The sequence below is a fragment of the Patella vulgata genome, chromosome 3 (genome assembly GCF_932274485.2).
Source record: "Patella vulgata chromosome 3, xgPatVulg1.2, whole genome shotgun sequence".
NCBI lineage: Eukaryota > Metazoa > Mollusca > Gastropoda > Patellidae > Patella > Patella vulgata.
This window is the reverse complement of record NC_065881.2, coordinates 73,365,056-73,388,475: the sequence shown is the minus strand read 5'-3', so window position 1 is coordinate 73,388,475 and position 23,420 is coordinate 73,365,056. Positions and strand designations below refer to the sequence as shown.

The 23,420-nt window shown below is 38.2% G+C and overlaps 1 long non-coding RNA gene across 1 annotated transcript; it reads right to left on the bottom strand.

Moving 5' to 3' along the window:
- Positions 1-1,137: 1,137 nt before the first annotated feature.
- On the bottom strand, positions 1,138-10,764 carry LOC126816394 (uncharacterized). The gene is made up of 5 exons (XR_007678330.2): positions 10,512-10,764; positions 7,434-7,616; positions 6,114-6,245; positions 2,196-2,582; positions 1,138-1,413 (listed from the first exon to the last, which is right to left on the bottom strand). It is a non-coding gene; the product is annotated as an uncharacterized LOC126816394 (long non-coding RNA).
- Positions 10,765-23,420: the final 12,656 nt, after the last annotated feature.

Genomic DNA, 23,420 nt, shown 5'->3' with positions numbered 1-23,420 from the left:
GGTTATATACCAGAAATTGGGCATGCAAGGTTTTCAAGGAAACATTCTTGTGTCGTTCGAATGGGACGAAAAACCGATGGTCCGTTCATAAATCGGTAGTAAAAGATAGATTGTCGGTAGTTATTTGATTAGAATACTAGAGTCAAAACCAGAAATGTCCCGTAGGTCGAATTCTCGTCTGGGTCCCAAATTAGCTTTCGGGAATTTTCACTTAAAGCCATGCGGCTGTCGGGTTGACGAAATAAGTATGTGTATTCTATCAAAATGAGACAAAAAAAAATAAAAAAAATAAAATAGGGTGTAACATCCTACTTTTCTGCCCTGACTTAGCTAATTAAGACGCGCATATGTCATGTAGTTCTTTTACGTGCACGACAATGTGTACACCGGACCTTGGTCTTGCGTCCCTTCCGAACGACTATAAGTTGTCCCTCGCCAGGCCCGCCACCGTCTTACATCACTGATGCGAGAGATCCACGCCAATAAATTCCGATGTACTTCCTCGGTCAACACTGGGATCGAATACGGGATCTCCGGGTTGGCAACGCAACGTCTTACTCACTGAGCCGCCGCAATTCCATGTCAAAAATAAGATACCATGTGTACAAACGGGTAATACATTTAACACATCACTTGGCCTTGGTTAGGTGGAGAGAGAGAGAGAAATGGGGTTTAACGTCCACTCAACACAAACTAGGTCATTTCGGGACTAACACATGGTTCAATTTTATTTCAATAATTCGCTTGCGCATAGGGGTCTTTAGCAGTGGGAGGAAACCGGAGGACCCAGAGAAAACCCACGAGGTTGGACAGTCGACCATACTCCTTGTACCGTACAACCGGGGATTCGAAACCACACAAGTTGACTCAATGACAGGCCTTATGATAAAGCACGCGTGTGTTAACCATTCGGCCATCCACCCCCCTTGGTTAGGTGGATCGGATACTGGTGCTTGTCAGAGACGCTACACAGGGATACAAATTCCCCAAAATGATATAAAAAGAAAGAACTGTTTAGGGTGTTTTCTTTAATTTGGAAAGCAGTCGAATAAGTTTTTTCGACGAACAATTATTTTTTTTAGAAATTTCAATAAAAATTTGCACAAATTAATGTAGATCAGTTTACGTACACTCATATTATAATAATGGCATTCTTCACACAGTCACTGTTTTAATTTCAAATCAATCTAGAAATAACTTTAACCTCTAGAGGGTCCACACGATTATTTAGTTAGCAAGGGCAGTTAGTTCTAATTCTTGTCTTCTTCATCTCATGAACAAAGAGTATGCATAAATACAAAGACATATCTCTAAGTATACAACAGTATACGTGTGGTTGTTGTCACCTAAAGATCGATTATCCTTTACATTTTAAACTCCCAATAGTTATATAGGCTTCTTCGTCAGTACTACCTGTTAATATAAATATCCATTTTAATAAAATATATCCTTTTATTAAACATATCCTTTTATTAAATAGTAAGTACAGGGTTTACATTGTTTTATAAAAACAATATTTATTCACAGAATATGGATTGGAGAACAGGCAGAAGAGTATTGATTCCCTCACCAAAATCTCAAATTTCTCACGGCCTAATCCACGGTAATTTGACTCATAAACAAAAATCTGAATACCAACGATAGATAACCCGCCGGCTTGGATTTTTGGACTGGTATACCTATTATTAGAGATTGAACTTTCACAATATTATAGTTTGCAAGGGATTCTACATCGCTAAAATCACATTCATTATTTTTTACGTTAGATTACAGTTTCAACCCGTATACCATATCCCACAAACACATACAACCATAAGATATGCCAACTTACGAGTGATATCGGGTGTTCTTGGAAGATTTCATATGCCCAGGCTAAATGTACGTGTATTGGGATAATGGCCTTCACCTAGCCTCAAAAATACAGTTTTAAAATACATGTAAAGGAGAAGCCGAACCAGAAGTCCTACAGGGAGTACCCACGATCCGCCCCGTGCAGCATATATACGTCACTACTTATCGCTGAACAAAAACGTCAGGATCTTAAAATATAAACGTAAGTCATAAATTTGTTTCCTACATAAACGTCCCGAATCAATGAGAAGTATCATTAAATGTGCCTAGTGTATGGCACCTGTCATAAATTGTAGCTAAATGAAGGTACTTGGACTCGGTAATTGTTGAACAATGTGACTCACCGGTGTCGCCACCTAAGAACGCTGTAATTGGTAGATCTTCTTTATATCGGTTATATCCGGTGTCGTCTTGCCATTCACCTGTATCGGCGTTGCAATTACATATTCCTTGCGATGTACATGCATCGCTGATGTGACAGGCACAGTTGTTATCGCCTCGCCCCTTTACTCCACCAGCAAAATAGTCTGCCTGTTCTCCTGTACGGGTCCTAAAGGCGTTATAATGGGCGCCAGCTCCGAGACATTCGAATTTGATAAACTGCTCACATTCTGCGGAGACGTCGACTACACCAATGGCTAGATCTAGTGGTATTGTATATTCGATAGGTAAAACACCACTGAAAGAATCCTCCGGACCATTGATATACGTTCTGTTAGCAAGGTTATGACCTGGAAAAGTTCAATTAAATTAAAGAAAACCACGACCTAGACGTGCTCTAAATGTTTTTAGAGTCTTGGTCCACATTGTTTCAGGAGATTAACTTCATTTCTGGCAATCTGAGGCATGTTGAATTACCAATTAGGGAATCTGATTAAAATACACACCTGATGAGTTTCGTTCCTTTTTTATACGCCTACGTTGAAATCTGGTGACATATTAGAGATTTTTGGCAAGCGCTTTTTCCCATTCGTATCACGTATCCGTATCCACGTGATACGTTGCGTCAATGTAGTTTTAGAGTTTTGGCAGATGTTTAGCGCCGTGTACGTATGGGTAGCTGATTTGACCTTAGTACTTTTACAGTATGGTGGCAGTTATCTACCAAGATCAACATCAGTACTGATCAATTAAGTGCCTAGTCTACAAATTACTGGAGGGAGTAAAGTCGCTCGACAGAATGTTGAGCTATTAAAAGTTGACTTCGTCTCAACAGCAATTTTTGGTTTCACTATAATGTATCATTTCAGAAAGTTTATACCCCTTTACAATAGAATCACATTGTTTACATATTTGCAAGGTCTCGCCTCCTTAAATTTAGCGCATAGATCAACCAGCATGCAGACAGACAGACAGGAAAAATATGATTAAATTCCAGTCTTTATCATGGTTAAAATCACATCAAATATACACCTTTGTGTTCTAGGATACACATAGATTCATAAACACGCTATGGCACAACATTTCAGCGTCTAAAAGTAGCAAAAAAAACGGTAAAAAAAAGATGACGATGTTATACGGCTCTTTTCCGTATGAAAGCTGTCGATACGTACTGCCGTATCCGTGTGCCGTATCACGTATGAAAAATACACACACATTGATGACGTCACAAGCAAAATCAATACGGGTACGTGATACGGCAAGTAATTTACGCTTGCCAAAAGTCTCTAATGTCGTCGCCCGATCTACCCACTGCCCACCCATCGTGTGTCCACATTTTCTGTTAACTAATTATTTGTATACTGTGTTTATGTTCATGATACGAAGAATCCTACAGACTGTCCACGATTATTGATAATTACTGTTCGAGTTAAGGCCCTTGAACATATCAACCAGATATCATCTGATATGAGACGAAGAATCTGATCGATTTCTCTAATGATTTAGGATATCTTGAGCAGCTGATCATTTGATTACTGGTGTATGTTTTAAGTTAACGCCTGGACGAAAACAACTGGATGCTGCTTATTAATGTTCATGATCATGCTGATAGGTTCGAATTGTATCTTCATTTTTGTCTATTTATTTGCAAGTGGGCTTTAACGTCGACTACTCAATACAAACTGTCATTTTGGGACAAATATTATTATTGTTCGATTTATATAGCGCTTCATTACACGTGAAGTGTTTCTAAGCGCATATCACAAACATATACTTCAAACACACAGAAACAATCAAAATCAGGAGAACATAATTAAACACAGCTGCCTGTTAGGCGCTATTATTCAAAGGTTTATATCCAACAAATCAACCGGCTAATCTCTATATTGAACTCAGTCGAGGTATTACCTGATAAACACCTACACCAAGTAGAGTTCAAAAAATAAAAACGAAATTTAAAAGAATAAACTTCATTAACAAAAATTAAACAATCAAAAACTAAACAGATAAATCAAATTCAAACGAAACAAATAAAACAAAGAAAATGAAAAGAGCAGTTCATTACCATTCTACATTAACAAAATAAAGGAAATCAACTTGTGAAAATCTTTTTAAAAAGAGCAAAGTAACACTAATGTTAATATATATTAATATTATTTATACATTATTATTAATACTTTAAATTAATAATAATATGCCATACTATGATTATGAACATCACTATTCATGTTAAAACATTTGAATTAAATGTACATATTCAATCAATTACTTACATAATACATGAACATCTATTTATTCTAATAATACTAGTAATATTTATTGATTTTTTTTGTAATCATTATATTAATAAAAATTATATCATATTATTCATCACATAACTTTACTTCTTTCTGCTAGTTTTTTTTTTATTAAACATTGATTTATGAATACTGCCTTATCCCCAAAACTATGTAATTTTTCCTCAATAATCGAATTTAGTGGTACAATAATTAATATTTTAGAATTTGCGATATACGGTAATAAATCAAAAATGAGCGATTTACCATATCAATCAAATATAAAAACACCTTTCACCAAATATGTACTCTTACAAAATAAATTTTTTGATGATATATACTGCTGTTATTATTATCTATATCCCTTCTTCAAACTGTCCGGAAGGCGGAAGTCATAGTAATTTGAAACTCTGTATAATCATCTTGTACAAGAGTGTGTGATATATCATTAGATCAGTGCAATGTCAGAAAATCGGAATAGAAAGACTAAGAAAAACTTTTTTTACAGAATATCACGTATCCTCATATCATATTCATGACCTCGAATAAATAAGCTAAGTCTCACTAGATCTAGGCTATATAAGTTATAAGAAATGTACAGGACTTAAAAATATGAAATTCTCGTTTTAAACATCCCTAAAAACGAGAAAAGTCTCCCCCGACCCCCCCCCCCCCCATCTCTTACAAACATAGTCTAGGTCTACATACTTTAACCCCGCCCCCCCCCCCCCCAACAAAACCCAAAAAAACCCAGCTGTCTTGCCGCCTAAAGTTGCAAATAAACTTTCAAAGATAGATATATGGTCTGTTTATATAGTTTTAGTTGTTAAATCGTTTAGGAAAGTCAATGGGAAAATAATGGTAATCTGCGATTTTATATCAATAATTCGCTAGCGCTTAAGTGTCTTTGGCAGTGGGAGGAAACCATGCAGATGACCCCGAGAAAACCCACGAGGTTAATTAGTATTTGATCGAAATCCCGATTCTTACCCAACTGACAGATGCTATAATCCAAATCGTATGGGGGTAGCATTGAGTCAAGTGACTTGGTTTTGATTCGACGCTTGTACGTGACAAGGAGTAGGATCACCAGTCCAACCTCTCGGATTTCCCCCGGGTTCTCGGGTTTCCTGCCACTCTTAAAGACCCCTACGCGCAAGCGAATTAATGGCATACAATTAAACCATACGTTAGTCCCTAAATGACCTAGTTTGTGACGTTACCGCCACCCCCTCTCTAATTTACATGCCTACCAACGTACACAAGACCATGGTTTTTTTATATTCCATCAGAACAACTAGACGTTGTTCCTTGTCAAGCCCCAAACACTCTGGAACAATCCGATAAATTTTCTCAGTCAAAACTGGAATTCAATCCCGGACCTCCTGGATATAGTGCTAGTGACTCCCGAAAGACAAACATAATGTAAGCTTGAATAGATTCATTGCATCCTTAATGAGCCTATTTGTTTTAGCCAAGAATGTGGTGACGTTGTTTCAAACAAATACATGTACTACAATTTCACGAAAAACAATATGGACGTTTTTTGCGTTAATTTACGTCATAGGGAAAACATTATCCATGAATATTTAATAGCGTGCCTACCTATCACGGTATAAACATCATTCTCTCTTCGCTCACAAGTCACATAGACCACGGCTCCATTCTCAATTGGCCTGATTGCAATAGGAGGTGATATGTTTATTGCTAACTCATCGGCTTCATAGCAGGTTTTTACTGAAAAGACAAGTAAAATGTGTTTGATGCCGAAGGGAAATGAAGCAACAATGACGATTATACACAGTCGAGCGGGGAACCGAACACAGGCCAGATAAAAAGTACACCGAACAATGCACAGATCAATAACCCAAGAGCGTAACGGGCAATTCCTTCTTTGACTTCGAACTAGCTGAAACAATGGAAAGGAAGACATGATTTTTGTTTTATTTAATGGTACATTCCCACAAAAATATTTATAAGGTGGTTATTTCCAATATAAGTATGACAATAATTTTGGTGTATATGGAATGCAGAGGCACCGAATCAATCTTATTCGAAATATAATGGATTCCCTAAAAAACAAAAAAACATCCATGGAGCGCGCACAAGACAAAATTGAGAGAGTGTCACTAATTGTCAGCCTGACTGACGTCAAAGGCTGCGCGCGTAGATTGTCTGACCTCTTTTTCATTAGTGAGCGCTTAATGTACATGGTGAGAAACATGACAGTAAGCGGATGTGGAAAAAATGAGAGACTGAAACGCACAAAAGATTCTGAAAATAAATTGCGAAAAATGAAGTGACCAGGTAATAATCCCAGAATATACTTAGGATTCCATATCCAAGCTTGATGGACAGCGATTACAGACAATATCGTCTTTTAAATGCAATGAATTTTCCTGCAGCTTCGCACTCGTGCCAAGTTACAACGACTGCTGAGTCACGTGACACAAACATGACTTCTTTTTATAGATTTTTTTTTATAGCTTGGTGCGTTTCCTCGCGAAAACGATGTTATCTCTTTTTTTGAGAAATCTTTATCAACTGGAGAGGAAGAAACACAAGTCCATACTAGTAATCTAACAATTAATATACGAAATGAATTAAAGGAAATGAAATGGGGTTTAACATCCTACTGATCTGCTCCAACTGTGCTAACAAAGACAGACATGCACCATACAGTGTGCTATGGTGGTAATATTGTATAGTTGTTCGGATGGGACGGAAAACCGAGGTCCCGGGTACACATGGATGTGTACTTAAAAAACCCATTTACAGTTGGAATTCCACAATACTGGTCATTTTGATAGCCCAATTAGATTACTAATGCTGTCCCGGCAAATGCGTGCCGTATATCCATTTTTGTTAGCCCAACTAGAGCACAAAAAATGACGTTAAACCCCATTTCATTTCAGTTGTACTTACCAAATACACATCTGACGTTTGACATAAACCATGTGCCATTTGATAAACACATGGATTCACCATTACCAATCATGTAGGCTCCTTCTATACACGAATAGAAGACTCGTTTACCGGCGGGGTAACTATTGGAACTTTCGACCGTTGGTGGAGAAGCATTGGGTACATTTGGTAGGTGACCACATCCTACGATATAAAAAAAAAATCAATATGTTGTCACCCATACAGAATTCTGGATAGAAATCTATCAAAAGATTTCATCAATTTGAATGTTAACGGTAGATAACTCCGCGATTTGTGATAAAAAAAACTCTTAATTTCGATACAGTTCCACCATCTGCATTTCTGTGTAAACTTCTGCTAGAGTACATCTCAACAACCGATACTCCGTCTTCGAATTAGTGCTGTTATTGCTACTCTAATGTTCTGTTTACATCCAATTCTTTAGGCCTACTGACTACTGTACAATATAGGCTTGCGATTTTACTTGCAAAAAATGTCAAGGTTTAGATCTTTAATTTGTTACCTGAATTAAGTATAAAGTACCGAGTCAGGTAGAGTCAATTCTTTTAGTTTACTACAAATGAAAGACATGGTGTGTAATGGACATTTCGCCCACCGACACCCAGCCATATGGATTCTTTTTTTTATCAACCCCTAACCCTAACCTTTACCTGATATCAGCACCAGTAAGCATACTCCATCGACAAGACATGTCAATAATTAGAAATATTGTAGTCATATACATCCCTGGAATAACCATTAATGAAATGGAAATGAAATGAAAGGGATTTAACGTCCTACTGCTCCGACTGGATTAATGAAGACGGACATACGCCATACAGTGTGCTATGAGAGGAATTTTGCCCAGGCCTACTGTTATATCGAATTTCAACTGCCAAGTTAGTCCCGAAATGACCTAGTTTGTGTCGAGTGGACGTTAAACCCCATTTCTCTCTCTCTCTCTCCAACAGCCAAGTGATCTTTTACGTGCATGCCAATGTGTACACTGGACCTCGGTTTTTCGTCCCATACGAACGTCTAGACAGCTGTCTATGTTAGGCCCTCCGTCCTGCACCACTGACGAGGGCAAACCACGCCGGAAATAAATTAAATGGGGTTTAACGTCCCACTGTTCTGCTCCGTGGCTGGGCTAATGAAGACGGGCATTATACGCCACACAGCGGAGCTGGGACTTACTTTTCTATAGAATTCTAACTGCTTATGGATATTGTACGTGCTCATCAATGTGTACCAATGGCCTCGATTTTTCGTCCTATCAACTGACAAGGTGGAACCACGCCAGAAGATCCCGGCAAACTTTTACGGCCAACACCGGGATCGAACACGGGACCTCCAGGTTAGCGAGCCAGATTTACAATGGACCAAATGTTGAAGCTGAATCAGTGTCTACAGAAACGGGCCCAAAATAAATAAAATATTAAAGATACATTATGTTAGTTCGAAGCTAAGTCTCGCTCCTCCATTTTCATCTTAAATCAAAATATGGCTGAACTGTTATAATCTATTTAATATCGGAGAAATCGGATGCCATCGAGAGTTTATTATGGCCTGGATAAGTTAATTAATATCTAATTTATAATTTAAAAAACATTTCAGGCCTAAAGAAAGACCTTCAATAGACAGTTTTAGCTCTTGCATAATGTATGTTTACAGATACATTATGGGAGATTAGATAAAGAGCTGACAGTTCTCATTATAATAGTTAAAAACTGGATAATGTAAAGGGAATTTGCTGAAAATTTCAGTCAAATTGATCCACTCTGAACCAAGATTTTAGCGATTGAATTTTCGGACTGGCTTCGATCATCATTACTAAAGTCGGTACGATAAAAAATATAGCCTCGATTATCCAATTCATGAATAAACAGCAAATCGGAACCTAATCCAATAAACATCGCAGGCTAGCGATGACATCGAGAGTTGATTATGATCTGGATAAGTTAATTAATGTCTAATTAATAATTTAGATAACATTTCAGGTATAAAGAAAGACTTCCAAAGGATCATTCTATGTCAAGTGGGCCTGGGGTGGGAAATCGACCCCCTCGGAAAAATCTGGAAAAATATATGTTATTGTACATGCAAAAACTAGAAACTGTGCAAAATTTGTGGTCTGTAGCTTAAAAATTGACTGAGATACGGGTATTTGAGTTTCATGGGTTACCGATAAGTTTTCGAAACAAAATATGTATCGATAATTTACTTGAGTTTCAGATATCTTGTTTTTACCTTTCTAGTAAAGGTAAATTACGAATTTGCAATCAGATGGCAGGTGAGTAATAGGGTTCGCATGCTACTTGACCATGAACACCGAAAACAATTTGGTGTAATTGTATATATTTTGGATTTTGTAGTGCTCCAGGGGCTACAAGGCAATATATATAGACCTATCTATTTTTGAACTATAAAAAACGAAACGAAATAGGGCCCCCGAAAACAATATTTATATGTGTGTGCGGGGGAGGGGTGGGGTGTCAGCCCCTCCCAGTGTCACCGGGTAATATTGGGCTGGGTAATATTGCTAGAGTCGATTTGTAGCATGATTTTTTGCCATTTGCGAGGAGCGCAAAAACTCAAGGGGGCACAAAAGCTTAAAAAAACCATGACGTAAAGCTCGTAATTGCGCTCCGCAGTACATTTCAACGTAATCAATTTGTAACCGCGAAACACAAATACCGTCCCGAAAAAGGATTTGGGTTATTCGATATTGGGAACAAACAATCCCGTCTTAAATACAGCAGTCGGTTCAACTTGACACTACACAAAGGTACAAACTTGACAGTTGGAATTCGAAGAGGAAAGGGCGTCCGCCTTAAAAATAGGCCGAACCCTGGTGTCTAATAAAGTAGCTAAATATAACTCATTCATGTTGAAAAATTGGGTAATTTGCATAATTTTGTAAAAATATGTATTTTTGATCAAATAAAGTATTTTAGTGAAGTTTGAACATGATTGGGTTATTTTTTAGACGCCAGCAGGGTTGGGCCTAATCTTAAAGTAACTTTAAGATAGTCTAAAAATGACCTTGATAATCATTCAAACTCATTCAATACTCACTTTGGTTGTACAGATATAGGTCTGTGCCAATTTCATATGTTTGGGAATCCGAATCTTCAACGTCTATATTATATGTCTTGCACACACTGCTTTGTTCATTGAAGGAAAACGCGGTACAAAATGGTTCTTCTGAACATTCTAGGGCGCACACTAATTTACTATCGTAACTATAAGTTTCTAAAGTCGGTTGTCCGATCTTATCCGGTTTAGCATCATATTTTAATTGTTCCGGAATACATACTTCGCCCTCGCTAGCCAGACATATCGATGATTTAAAGATGGTAATTATCAACAATAATTTAAAGACATCAACCAACATGTTGTAAGATCGTGTGCACAGCTGAGTAGGTTGTCTTCTTTTCCAACTTTACTAAGCAACTGTAATCAAGATGTCTATTCTTTTCTCTTCATCGATATATGTTTACATGAAGGATATAACAATTTGTTGTGTTTCGCCATACTTCTATAAAGACTATTCCCTCTGGGCCTTACTGAAAGCCCATTGAAGTCATTTCATTTCAATTCATGCCCTAAGAAATAAATCGCTTGGGGGTATACTAGTTGCTGTGACGAAGTCTGTGCGCAATTGACTTGTTGAGATTAATCTGTACATTGAACAAATTGAATCTGTACATTGAACAAATACCAAAACAAGAACCCTCTCAGGAGCCATTAGATCTTTGTTTGATAGTTGATTGTTCAAAATAAACAACGCATATTGAGATCAATTTTAATTGTCTTGATAAACTTAAGAATAGGGCCCACGATCCCCACTTCGGTCGATTATTCATCAGTAATTGATACAAGTCACAACAATAAGATAATCCACATTCATCGATGAAGAAGCTGGACATTGAATTTGATAACACAATTAAAGATACATTATGGGAGATAAGATAAAGAGATGGCAGTTCTCACTATAATAGTTAAAAACTAGATAGTGTAAAGGTAATTTGCTGAAAATTTCAGTCAAATTGATTCACTATGAGCCGAGAAAGAAGCGGGTGAAATGTTTGCATAGTCTCGGTCATCATTACTAAAATCATTAATATAAACAGCATTGTCTCGATTATCCACTTTTTTTATATTTAATTATCAATGGCCGTTCGCGGCATATAGGAATCTAATCCAGCCAACATCGAAGGCTAGCCTTGACATCGAGAGTTTATTATGATCTGGATAAGTTAATTAATGTCTAATTGATAATTTAGATAACATTTCAGACCTAAAGAAAGACTTGTAATAAGCAGATTTTGCTCTTGCATAATGCATGTTTAATTGTGATTATAATGGATTTTTTTTTTATTTGTATTGGATGGTGTCTCATAAGTTGGGTATGAGGACTGATCTAATATCATCATAGCACTATTGAGATATTTTCGTTGGGGCAGTTTGTGATTTAACAGATTATCTCCAGCTGGGTATGGTGCATTCCGTGTATTATATAATTGAGTGCTGTGTCCTATATAATGGTGTATGGTGCCTTCCATACAATATAATGGAGTGTGGCGCAGTCCACACTATATAATTGAGTGTTGCGCGTCCATACTGTATAATTGAGTGTATTGCATTCCATACTAGCTATATAATTGAGTGTGTTGCATTCCATACTATATAATGCGATGTATTCCATCCTATATAATTGGGTGTGTCACATTCCATATTTGGATGAAATCCTTCAAGCGGTTTCAGAGCAGAAGTAAACATTAAAGTGTGTGTGATATATCTATCATTTTTGATTTTGTATCATGGATTAGGAGAAGACTGTAACTGACTATCTATATGATGTGCGCGCATTCTGTATTGAGAAATGAAATGAAATTGGGTCTAACGCTTTACTTTTCTGCGAAAACGCTACGGACCAAACGCTTCAAGCCGACATAATAGAGGGACAACACGACACCACCGAGTAACGTATGTATAATTGTCAAGTTGTCCGTCTATCACTCCATCTGGTGGCCGCCCCGTTGCGCTTAAATGTTGAGTTGTCACCCAGTCGTCCAAAACGTGAACTATATTCGCCACCACATCGCAGCCAGTATCAATTTACCCACGGCGCACGTGGAACACCCAAGGTCCTTGTGAAGTTAGAGAGAGAGAGAGAGAAATGGGGTTTAACGTCCACTCGACACAAACTAGGTCAATTCGGGACTAACATATGGTTCAATTTCATTTCAATAATTCGCTTGCGCGTAGGGGTCTTTAGCAGTGGGAGGAACCGGACCCGGAGAAAACCCACGAGGTTGGACAGGCGACCCTACTCCTTGTCACGTACAACCGGGATTTCGAAACCACGCCAGTTGACTCAATGACAGACTTAATGATACAGCGCGCACGTGCTAACCACTAAGCCATCCAACCCCCCTTGTGAAGTTAGAATACAAAAGTTATATCAGAAATTAAGTAAAATTACTCAACTATTTTTTATTATTATATAAGTGTTGCGTTTTTTTATTTTATTGACATAATTTGATTTGAATATTGTAGCAATTGTGCTTGTGTGATATATCATTTGAAAGGAATTAAATCAACTCAGTTGACCACTATGACGCAGAAATGACCGAAGTTTAGTATTGTTGGACACTAAAGGTGACTTTCTGGACCTTTCGGATATCGTTGCATAGGCCTGTACGGACCCAAAGAATGTTGGGGGAGGTAGGAACTGTCTTTGAGCGGACGATGTCCACTGACATTTCCTGTCTGGCTTTATATAGCCGCAATATAAAAATACGGTAAAATACCCCTCTTCCCCACCTGTGTTATCGGGCTGTTTTAGAACCCTAACCTTCTATTTTTCACCGCGATTCTTTATTTTCCGCCAAAAGGAATCATTTATCACTATATTTGACACAATTTTTTAATAATTCAACACCATTTTCAAGTAGAATTTAGCGATAAAATAAACATGCGGTTTGCGCATGTTCGGGTCTCGTAATGGCTGATCCATTCAAACGTATTTTGTGTATGTTTTTAATTGCAGAATTCTACTTGAAAATGGTAGAATCAAGGTGAAAAATGGTAGGTAAGGATTACAAAATAGCCTTAGAACAGAGGTGGGGAAGAGCTGTATTTTTATATTGCATAGGGCCCGATAGGAACTGTCAGTGGACATCGTCCGCTCAGAGACAGTTCCTAAAAAATCATGTTTACAGAAAGTCGCGCCGGTCATCAGTGCGTGCTAAATTTAACGGTCGTATAATCGGGTTTCCCTGCTATTCCAGGCTGTGACTACAGCAACTTCAAATTGGTCTAATGTAGCCTAACTTAGATGGGTGACCTGAATTCCAATACACCAATCAATCGTTTACAGTGCACGGAGACGCGACCGTCGGGAGAAAATTTTGAAAATATAACGACCCCGTAAATACTTGGGTGACTGGCCTGAATTTCAAACAACCAATCAATCGCGGGGTATGGGTGCCTCGCTTTTCCCTAGAAAATGTAACTGCTGCAAATGCGTTTTTCATCTATTCTAGCCCGTGAGTAAACAAACTTCAAAGCTGTCCAATGGTTTTGCAACCGAAATCGCAATCTATGCCAACCTGAATACCGACCATCCAATGCTACAGAAAAAAGTATTTTAATTCATAGTCAGTACATTAAAAATTCGTTGTACATATTCAAACAAAAGAAAAGTAAAATTAGTGTTTTATTAGATTTCGGGCACTTTACTTGGCAAACCAGATGGTATATTAAAGATACATTATGGGAGATATTTATAGAGAGTTGGCCATTCTTGCTATAACAGTTCAAAAGTAGATGATGAAAGAAGAATATATTGAAAAATTCAGTCAACTTACTTTCTGAACATAGTTATCATCGTTGTAATATTTGCCTAGAAATGGTAGCGAAATGTGTCTTCACCTTCTCTGAACGTTTAATTGACAGGCGTTAACTCCACCTACATATCTCGATTATCAAGTAAAGTTTTCAACTGACGTATTTTCATCAGGTTACCCCTTATCTGAATTAATCAATTAGTGAAATCCTATTTAAATCCGAGCTGTAGCCGAGCCATCCGTGGGTCTACAGAGTTGATTTTGGTCTTGTTGTTTAAATAAAGATCTAAATTATAATTTCTATAACATCTGAAGCCTAAATTAAGACTTGCAATAATCAGATATTGATTTGACAGGTTAAGGTCATTGTCAATGACCCGATAAAAATTCCATTCAATTTCTCGAGTTGAATGTGTCCAATTATAACGGATAGGGTGGCTATTCGTGGGCTACAAAGTGATGTATTCGAAAAAAACTGATTGATAATATTAGAAATTTTGAACCCTAAAAGTAAAGTTTTAAATGGAATTACATTCAATGAACTAATATATATACTTTTTATTTATTTAACAAAATACAATTTATATTTTGGTATATCTTATGTTGTAGAAATTTAATAATATTTATCATCGAATTGTATCTTGATTCGTATGATTTCTCAAAAATGGAGTTACCTCCCCTTGATAAACGACGATATAAGAGGACACCAAATTAGTTAACAAGATTTCCATTCATGATTGAAGGAATTAAATATCAGAAACTTTAATAGTAAGTACAGGGCGACCGCACTATACACGCAAACAAAACCCATCAACTATATCAAATCAAATCAATTGACCCGGGACCCAGTCTAATTGACCAGTGCGCAATTATAATACCTACAGTCCCGGGTGTGTAATGATACACAGAGAGCAGAGAGAGAGAGAGAGAGAGAGGGAGGTCATTTGGGGACTATGGTTCAATTCTATTTCAATAATTCGCTTGCGCGTAGGGGTCTTTAGCAGTGGGAGGAAACCGGGGAACCTGGAGAAAACCCACGTACAAGAGGGGAATCGAAACCACGCCACTTGACTCAATGAAAGGCCTTCTGATCCAACGCACACTCATTAACCATTCGACCCCCCAACCCCGCATGTAATAATACAGACTTCATTCAATTATGGTGGCTGATAGTGCAGTCATGTGAAATCTCGCCCCTTTCATATCCCGATAACACAACATCACAACATTATTAACGCAATCATTATACGACACCTTATTATTATTATCGTGGTCTCGACTTATCGCCTTTAGTCTATTTCTTCTAGACACACACAAGAAACAAAACAAACATATAACTTCTGCAGACACTACGACAGAATATATAAATATAAATTAGACTGGTACAAAAGAGATAATTGGAAAATGTTGATGAATTATATATTTTCTCAAACTATTGAAACATTTTGCGTTTAAAGGGAAATAATATTTGGTATTATATTCAAGGAATCTAGAATTACAATAGCAGGACTAAAGTTAGCAATGTAAATTCCTTGAATAAGAAGTAGGCCTATATCAGGAGGCAGACCTTGCCTCATGTACGACACCCATTAATAATTATCGATCACTGGAACGATAGTTTAGACCGGGTATATGTCATACAGTGTGCTATGAGTGAAATTTTGCCCGGACAGAGGCTGCTACAGACTACTTTTATATCGAATTCCAAATGTCAAGGGACCTTTTACGTGCACGCCAATGTGTACACGGGACTTCGGTTTTACGTCCCATCCGAACGACTATATGTTGTTCCTTGCCAAGCCCTCGGTCCTGCACCACTGACTAGGAGGAACCACGCCGGAAAATCCCGGTTAACTTTCTCGGCCAACGCAGAGATCGAACACGGAACCTCAGGGTTAGCGAGCCAACGTCTTACTCACTGAGCCACTCTTTAAAAGTAATGACCATGCCAAATTGGAACAAAATCCATTAAGTGTTCACAGACAAAACAAAAACCATGATGTTATTGACATGATTGATTATGACGAATTTGAACAAAATATGTTAACAATGTAACCTGTAGAATATTAACAGACATAATATTTACAAAAGAGTTGGCGTGACAAGACCACTGGGCGTAGGGCATGGACCAAAATCAATAATTGTTGTCCTTCGGCTATAAGAAATATTTCAACTTCCAAGATGAACCATTCAGTTCGGCGGTCCGTACGCGAGACACAAAATGCGAGTAGAGTACCAAGCGTTTCAAGACGATCGGTTAAGAGAGAGAGAGAAATGGGGTTCACTCGACACAAACCAGGTCATTTCGGGACTAACATGTGGTTCAATTTTATTTCCATAATTCGCTTGCGCGTAGGGATCTTTAGAAGTGGGAGGAAGCCGGAGGACCCGGAGAAAACCCAAAAAGTTGGACAGGCGACCCTACTCCTTGTCACGTACAACCGGGGATTCGAAACCGCGCCAGTTGACTCAATGACAGACTTTATGATACAGCACGCACGTGCTAACCATTCAGCCCCCCCCCCCCCCCGATCGGTTAAGAATTGCGGCCTCAAAATATTAACAAAAAAGTGGTTGTGGCACACACATCAATAGGTGCCGTCCTTGGGATATAAGGAATAAGTATGCCAAGTTAAAAACTACATTATGGGAGATTAGATAAAGAGCTGGCGTTTCTAACTATAATAGTTAAAAACTAGATAATGTAAAGGAAATTTGCTGAATATTTCAGTCAAATTGATCCATCCTGAAACGAGTATTTAGCGATTGAATTTGGGGATTAGCCTCGATCATTATTACTATTAAAAAAAAAATATAGTCTCGATTATCCATTCTTTGATTTAATCAGAAACAGCTGACCAAGTTCTAATCTAGTAAATATATCAGGCTAGCGATGTCATCAAGATACGATTATGGTCTGGATAAGTTAATCAATGTCTAATTAATAATTTAGATAACATTTTAGGCCTAAAGAAAGACTAACAAATGGCAGATTTAGCTCTTGCATAATGTATGTTTAAAAGATGATCAAATCAGAACGGCGGTCCTTACGCGAGACACAAAAAGTGGGCTTTTCACCAACCGTTCGAGGAAGGCTAGGAAACAATAGGTGTTGTTCTTGGGTAGAGGCGATTAGTGTGTCAAGTTTCAAGACAATCGGTCAAGAATCAATCTGATTCAAACGTATCCTATTTTGTTTCGTTTTTATAGTTCAAATTTTCGTTTTATTTCTCTGTACTACACTAAGATCTGGAAGAGTTGTTATATACTATTCAAAAAAAGTAGGGGATATTTGATTTTGGGGGCATAATACTAAAATATGCAAATGACTACGAAAAAAGTCACTATAGAACCTAACAGAAGAAACATTTCCAGTTACATGTTACGCCCAAACGCACCAATAGCTACCGCATGGAATGCAGGTGATGCTTGGGATCATCATGGGGGTGCAACCCAAGATTTGCACGACTCTGACTTTGAATGTTACAGTCACTGTGGCATTGAATTCCAGGGTGGAAACATCAGTTTAATTGTTTTAGTGACCAGAAAACAAATTTTGATATGCGTCGGCTTACCCAAAATGAAAGGTTACGTGCCCTTGGCATGCTACAGATCGGCACAACACAGGCGGTTGTGGCGCGGACGATGAATGTTTCTCAGTCTGTCATAAGCAGGCTATGGTCCAGATACCGTGATACACAATCTGTACAGGACAGACCACGCTCAGGTCGACCAAGGGCGACAACTCAAGCCCAGGATCGATTTATCCGTACCTTGGCCTTGAGAAATCGTGTCATCACAGCAAATCAGATCAGCGCTCGTCTTCAAACAGACACTGGTGTGAGAGTGAGTGGCCAGACGATTCGGAATCGACTGCATAGGGGTCACCTTCGCGCCCGACGTCCTCGCGTGATCCCTTGTTTGAGAGATCATCACATTCAGGCAAGACGTCGTTGGTGTAGGGATCGTCAACACTGGGATAATCGACGCTGGAGCAATGTGATGTTTTCAGATGAGTCAAGGTTCACTGTTGATTTTTTGGACAGACGTAGGAGGGTGTGGCGTCGTCGAAACGAGCGCTTCCAAGACGTTAACGTCATCAGACATGATCGATTTGGGGGTGGTTCTGTTATGGTGTGGGGAGGCATCACTGTTGCTGGAAGAACGGCTTTACATGTTGTTGCAGGGCGTGTTACAGGCCAGTACTACCGGGACAACATCTTGGCAGTCCATGTTGTGCCGTTCGCACGACGTCATGGCCGCCGTTTCATCTTCCAGGATGACAACGCAAGATGTCACAGGGCCAGGATCGTTACAGGTTACCTCCAACAACAGAACATCACCACATTACCTTGGCCAGCACTGAGTCCCGACCTCTCCCCCATCGAGCATGTCTGGGACATGCTTGGACAGAGGTTACGTCAACGTCAACAACGTCCTGCCAATGTCCAAGAACTTGCTGCTGCGTTGCAACAGGAATGGGACAATCTGGACCAAAATGACCTTAGACGTCTCATTAGGAGTATGCCACGTCGGATCAATGCTTGTTTGGCAAACAGAGGAGGATTTACCCGTTACTGACTTGGTTGTGATGCTGTGGTAACTTTGCTGTTTGACCCCGGGTATCATTTTACCCTTATAATGGTCAGTCTGTGCCTTACTTAGTCTAACGATCATTTGGAATAAATCGATGAATGTGAACTTCATTTCATTTTGTCATTTGTTTCTTCGTCAGTTTCATTAGGTGACTTTAATAACACTTAAAAATCAAATATCCCCTACTTTTTTTGAATAGTATATAACCTGCGTTCTGGATAGCGTAGGGGGTTAGCCAATGAAACCATCCGTTACGGCGACTTCTTGGCGTTTGATGCACGGAACTGAGGGTAAACCACTAGAAACGTCAACGCTGATTGATTAATCAATGCCTGGCGTCATAGGGTCAAAAGCAGTTCCTACGACCCCTGACGCGACCTTACTGTACAACCGGTCAGATCTTCATGTAGTGTAGGCCATCAAAAGTATAAAATAACGAAACGAAATATAGATCCTTATTTTAATCAGATTGGTCAGTCATTGCGGCCACAAAATAATAACAATGATAAATAGAGTCTTTCTTTTTAGACTATAACCATTTACATTCGGGTAATTTACTGTTTAATTATCATACATAACATGCGTGCATTACATAACTTTAAAGATAAATATCATGTTTATTTTAGTTATAAAATCGAATAAAATTAAACACACATTATGCAAGAGCTAAATCTGTCTATTGCAGGTCTTTCTTTAGGGCTTAAATGTTATGTAAATTATTAATTATTTAACTTATTCAGACCATAATTATTAACTCTCGATGCCATCGTTAGCAAGCGGAATTTATCGGATGTGATTAAGTTTTGTGCGGGATATTACCGTACCAACAGTAGTAATGATGATCGAGGTTAGTCTAGATCGAATCGCTAATATCTCGGTTCGTCAAAGTGAAGCAATTTGACTGGAATTTAAGTATATTCTGGGGTTTTTTTTTAAAACTTTTATAGCGAGAACTGTCAGCTCTTTATCTGATCTTACCTAATACCCCTTTAATGGGTTTATTCAAAACTATGTACAAAATATTGTTAGTTCAGTTGACTCCCACAAATGGAAACTAGTATTAAATTTGCCTTAGTATATAAATTTCTTTTTCGCGGGAAACTAATTTTGCCAACTTTCGGAAATTCGGCATCATCTAAAATCGTCCGTGATCGTGTTCGTTTAAATGCAAGTGGTGGTGACTGAGGTTTTGAGAAAAAATATGAACTAAGATAAAATTGTTAAATTTCTACAACAAAAAATAAACCAAAATATGAATTGAATTTTGTTAAATAAATAACAAGTACATTAGCTCATTGAACTTTAGTTTTAGGGTTCAAATTTATAATATTATCAATCAGTTTTATTGGAATACATCACCCACGAATAACCACCCTCAACGGTATAATTGGACACATTCGATTCGGGAAATTGAATGGAATTTTTGTCGGGTCATCGACAATGGCCTTAACCTATGAAATCGATAGTAATCATACACGATAAAGGATTGAAGCTTATATCCGTGTTACGTATTGGAAGCTTTGACTGTAGATTAGCATATACGGTGTATTGTATTAACACGATTATATCCAAGATTGTTCTGAACGTGACTATTAGGGGACGGAATTCATAACAAATCTCAACATGCCGAATTAAGATGCATAGAGGACGTGGCGCTCTAAAGTAAATGGAAGCCCCTGCCCAACCCCCTCCCAAAAATAGCTTACGTTTATATTGAAACTGATATTATTGACTATTCTTTGATTTTAATGGTAAAATCTCAAATCACTGGATTCTCATAGGTTAGCAATATTTGTCAAATATGAAATTGTTGTTCAGTAAACTTCAATCCAATCAGTTGTTTACGTGTCAACGATACATTGACACACGAGCCATTGGGGCAATCTAACTTTTCGGGCAGATGCGTAAAGTGAAAAATAAATTAATATATCATCTGGTTCGCCTCATTAAGTGCCCGAAATTTTATAAAACACTAATTTTACTAATTGAATACAGCGAATTTGTACTGTGTTGACTATCGGTTAAAACATTTTGTCTGGAGTCAGACTGATTTCCGACTGGGCCAGATGAACTACACAGCCATTACAAATGAAATAAACAACAAGAATTGTAATATCAAATCAAGTGAATGGACGCCGGACCCAGTCCTTAGTGACCCGTGCGCAGTACAGACGCCATATTTTTAAAACAATAATTCGGGCGGCAATCCGGATAGACTTTCGGAAAACGCTAAAAATTGATAAATAAAAAGTTTCATTTTAGACTATATAAATCTTTACGTTCTGGTATTTTAATATTTAATTTGTACATTACTACATAACTTTATAGATAGATAGCATGATTTAACTAGCTGTTCAAATTATGTAGATAAATAAAAGTACTGTGTGATTTCGCACTCCTTTTCTTTTTATCAGTTTTTATTTTTAGTTTTTAGTTGTATCTCCGTGTGAGATAGTCTCGGTGATTATGGAGATGACTAACTCACGATGTTCCCGCCTGATGTCCTCATTTTAGTCGTGCAAGACTGTGGGTCTACACATTAACCTGCAGTTGGAAAGCGAATAAAGAGTTGGCAGTGGTTGGTGCCTATGTATGAGCGATACACTTCAAGCTATATACCCGTCTTCTTCATTATCCCAGCTGATGCAGTACCTGGGTTAAATGACTAGTACAATCATATATTACCGGAAACTTTTTAGCAGTCTGTTGCCAAATCTATTAGAGTTGCCTCCCTTTAATAAGTCCTTTATTGTGGTGTTCAAAACGAATAACTGACTAGGTATACTTTAACGAGAGAGAGAGAGAGAGAGAGAGAGAGAGAGATAAATGGGGTTTAACGTCCACTCGACACCAATTAGTTCATTTCGGTACTAACACATGTGCCTAGGTGTCTTGAGAAGTGGGAGGAACCCGGAGAACCCGGAGAAAACCCACGAGGTTGGACCGGCGACTCTACTCTTTTCACGTACAACCGGGGAATCGAAACCACGCCAGATGACTCAATGACAGACCGTATGATACAGCGCGCACGTGCTGACCATTCGGTCATCCAACCCCCTACTTTAACTAGAAAATCGAATAAAATTAATGGGTTTATGGAGTTCTCAAGAACGAAAACGGAATCCACCTATGCACATCGATGTGAATGTAAGCGATGTCTTGTCAGTTTAAAATAGGTTACGGGTATAGGCGGAAATTCTAACGTCCGGTCTATGAACAATCAGGGTCGAATTAACGCGGCGGGAGGGGCAAGTGTTCAAATTAGAATTTTATTAATATAAAGCATACAATTTTATAATATTGTTGTCGATATATGCTGTGGCCGGGACGCTAAAATTCATTCCCTTCATCTGAACAAAAAGCCCACACATGGAAACGAAAGCAAATTGCAAGATACGCATTGTTTATCGCATTTTGTTAGGAACGGTTAAATTGTGTCTATCTTTATGTCGCTGATGATAAATAGAAAAAAAAGGCGTACATATTTCAAAAATTGTTAAAGTTAAAATTAGGAGTTAAGGACGGATCACTTAGCAAACTATCGTTTATTAGTAATCTACAATATATTTCATAATAATATAACATTACTGACCGATAATAATTTCAAGATTACAAGTTGGCCTGGGTGGTGTGGCGGGTGTGTTACTGTACTCATTGACGACTGCACTTGACAAATCATCTAGTTAGTTTATTGGTTAGTGCCGGCGTGGCAAAAGTAGCCTAACAATTAGCCAAGCTTGAGAAGAGACACGAAGACTTTTGATTCCTAACTTGACTTCTTTATTTTTTTATTCGAAAACGCTTACTATGTTTCGAGTACTTTAAGAAGTATATAATATAAGCTACCATTTGAATAAAATTGAAAATGTTTGTTTAGTCTAGGCATTTATGAAAGATGTCAAACGGATTAGGACCCAATTATTATTTTACATATGGCGGTCGTTCGTGGCAGAGATCTGTTTTCAAAGTAGATATTTATCTATGTGCAGTTGGGGCGGGGGGGGGGGGCTGCATTGAGGCGAACACCCAAGGTCCCGTGTACAGTTGGTGCGTACAGGGACACAGCGCATTTTAAAGACACCTACGGCAGTTGGCAATTTCTCCCATTATGCACTACATGGTGTATACCCATGTTCATTAGCCCGGGTGGATCAGCAAAGTAGGACGTTAAACACTATTTCCAAACAGAAACATTTACATATGATCAGAAATATCAACCTTAAAAAAATATTAATTTACAGGACCAGCCCAGAGCGAAATTTGAGCCCCAAACTATACATATATTCCTGAAGCAATGGCCCCAGAAATCCCTCTTTAGTGGGATTAATTAGGTCTAATCAAACGGAACATAGCGATGAGCATGCCAACTGTGCCGTCCCCCGTTTAGTGTAAAACGTAATTAACAATACCATTTATTTGGCGTTAATTAACGTTTAAATCATAATTTCGAATACAAAAGCAATATGCAGCAATACACTATAATAATTGCCTTTCCTGGAATCCGAGGATGAATTGTTCACCTTCGTCTTTAAAA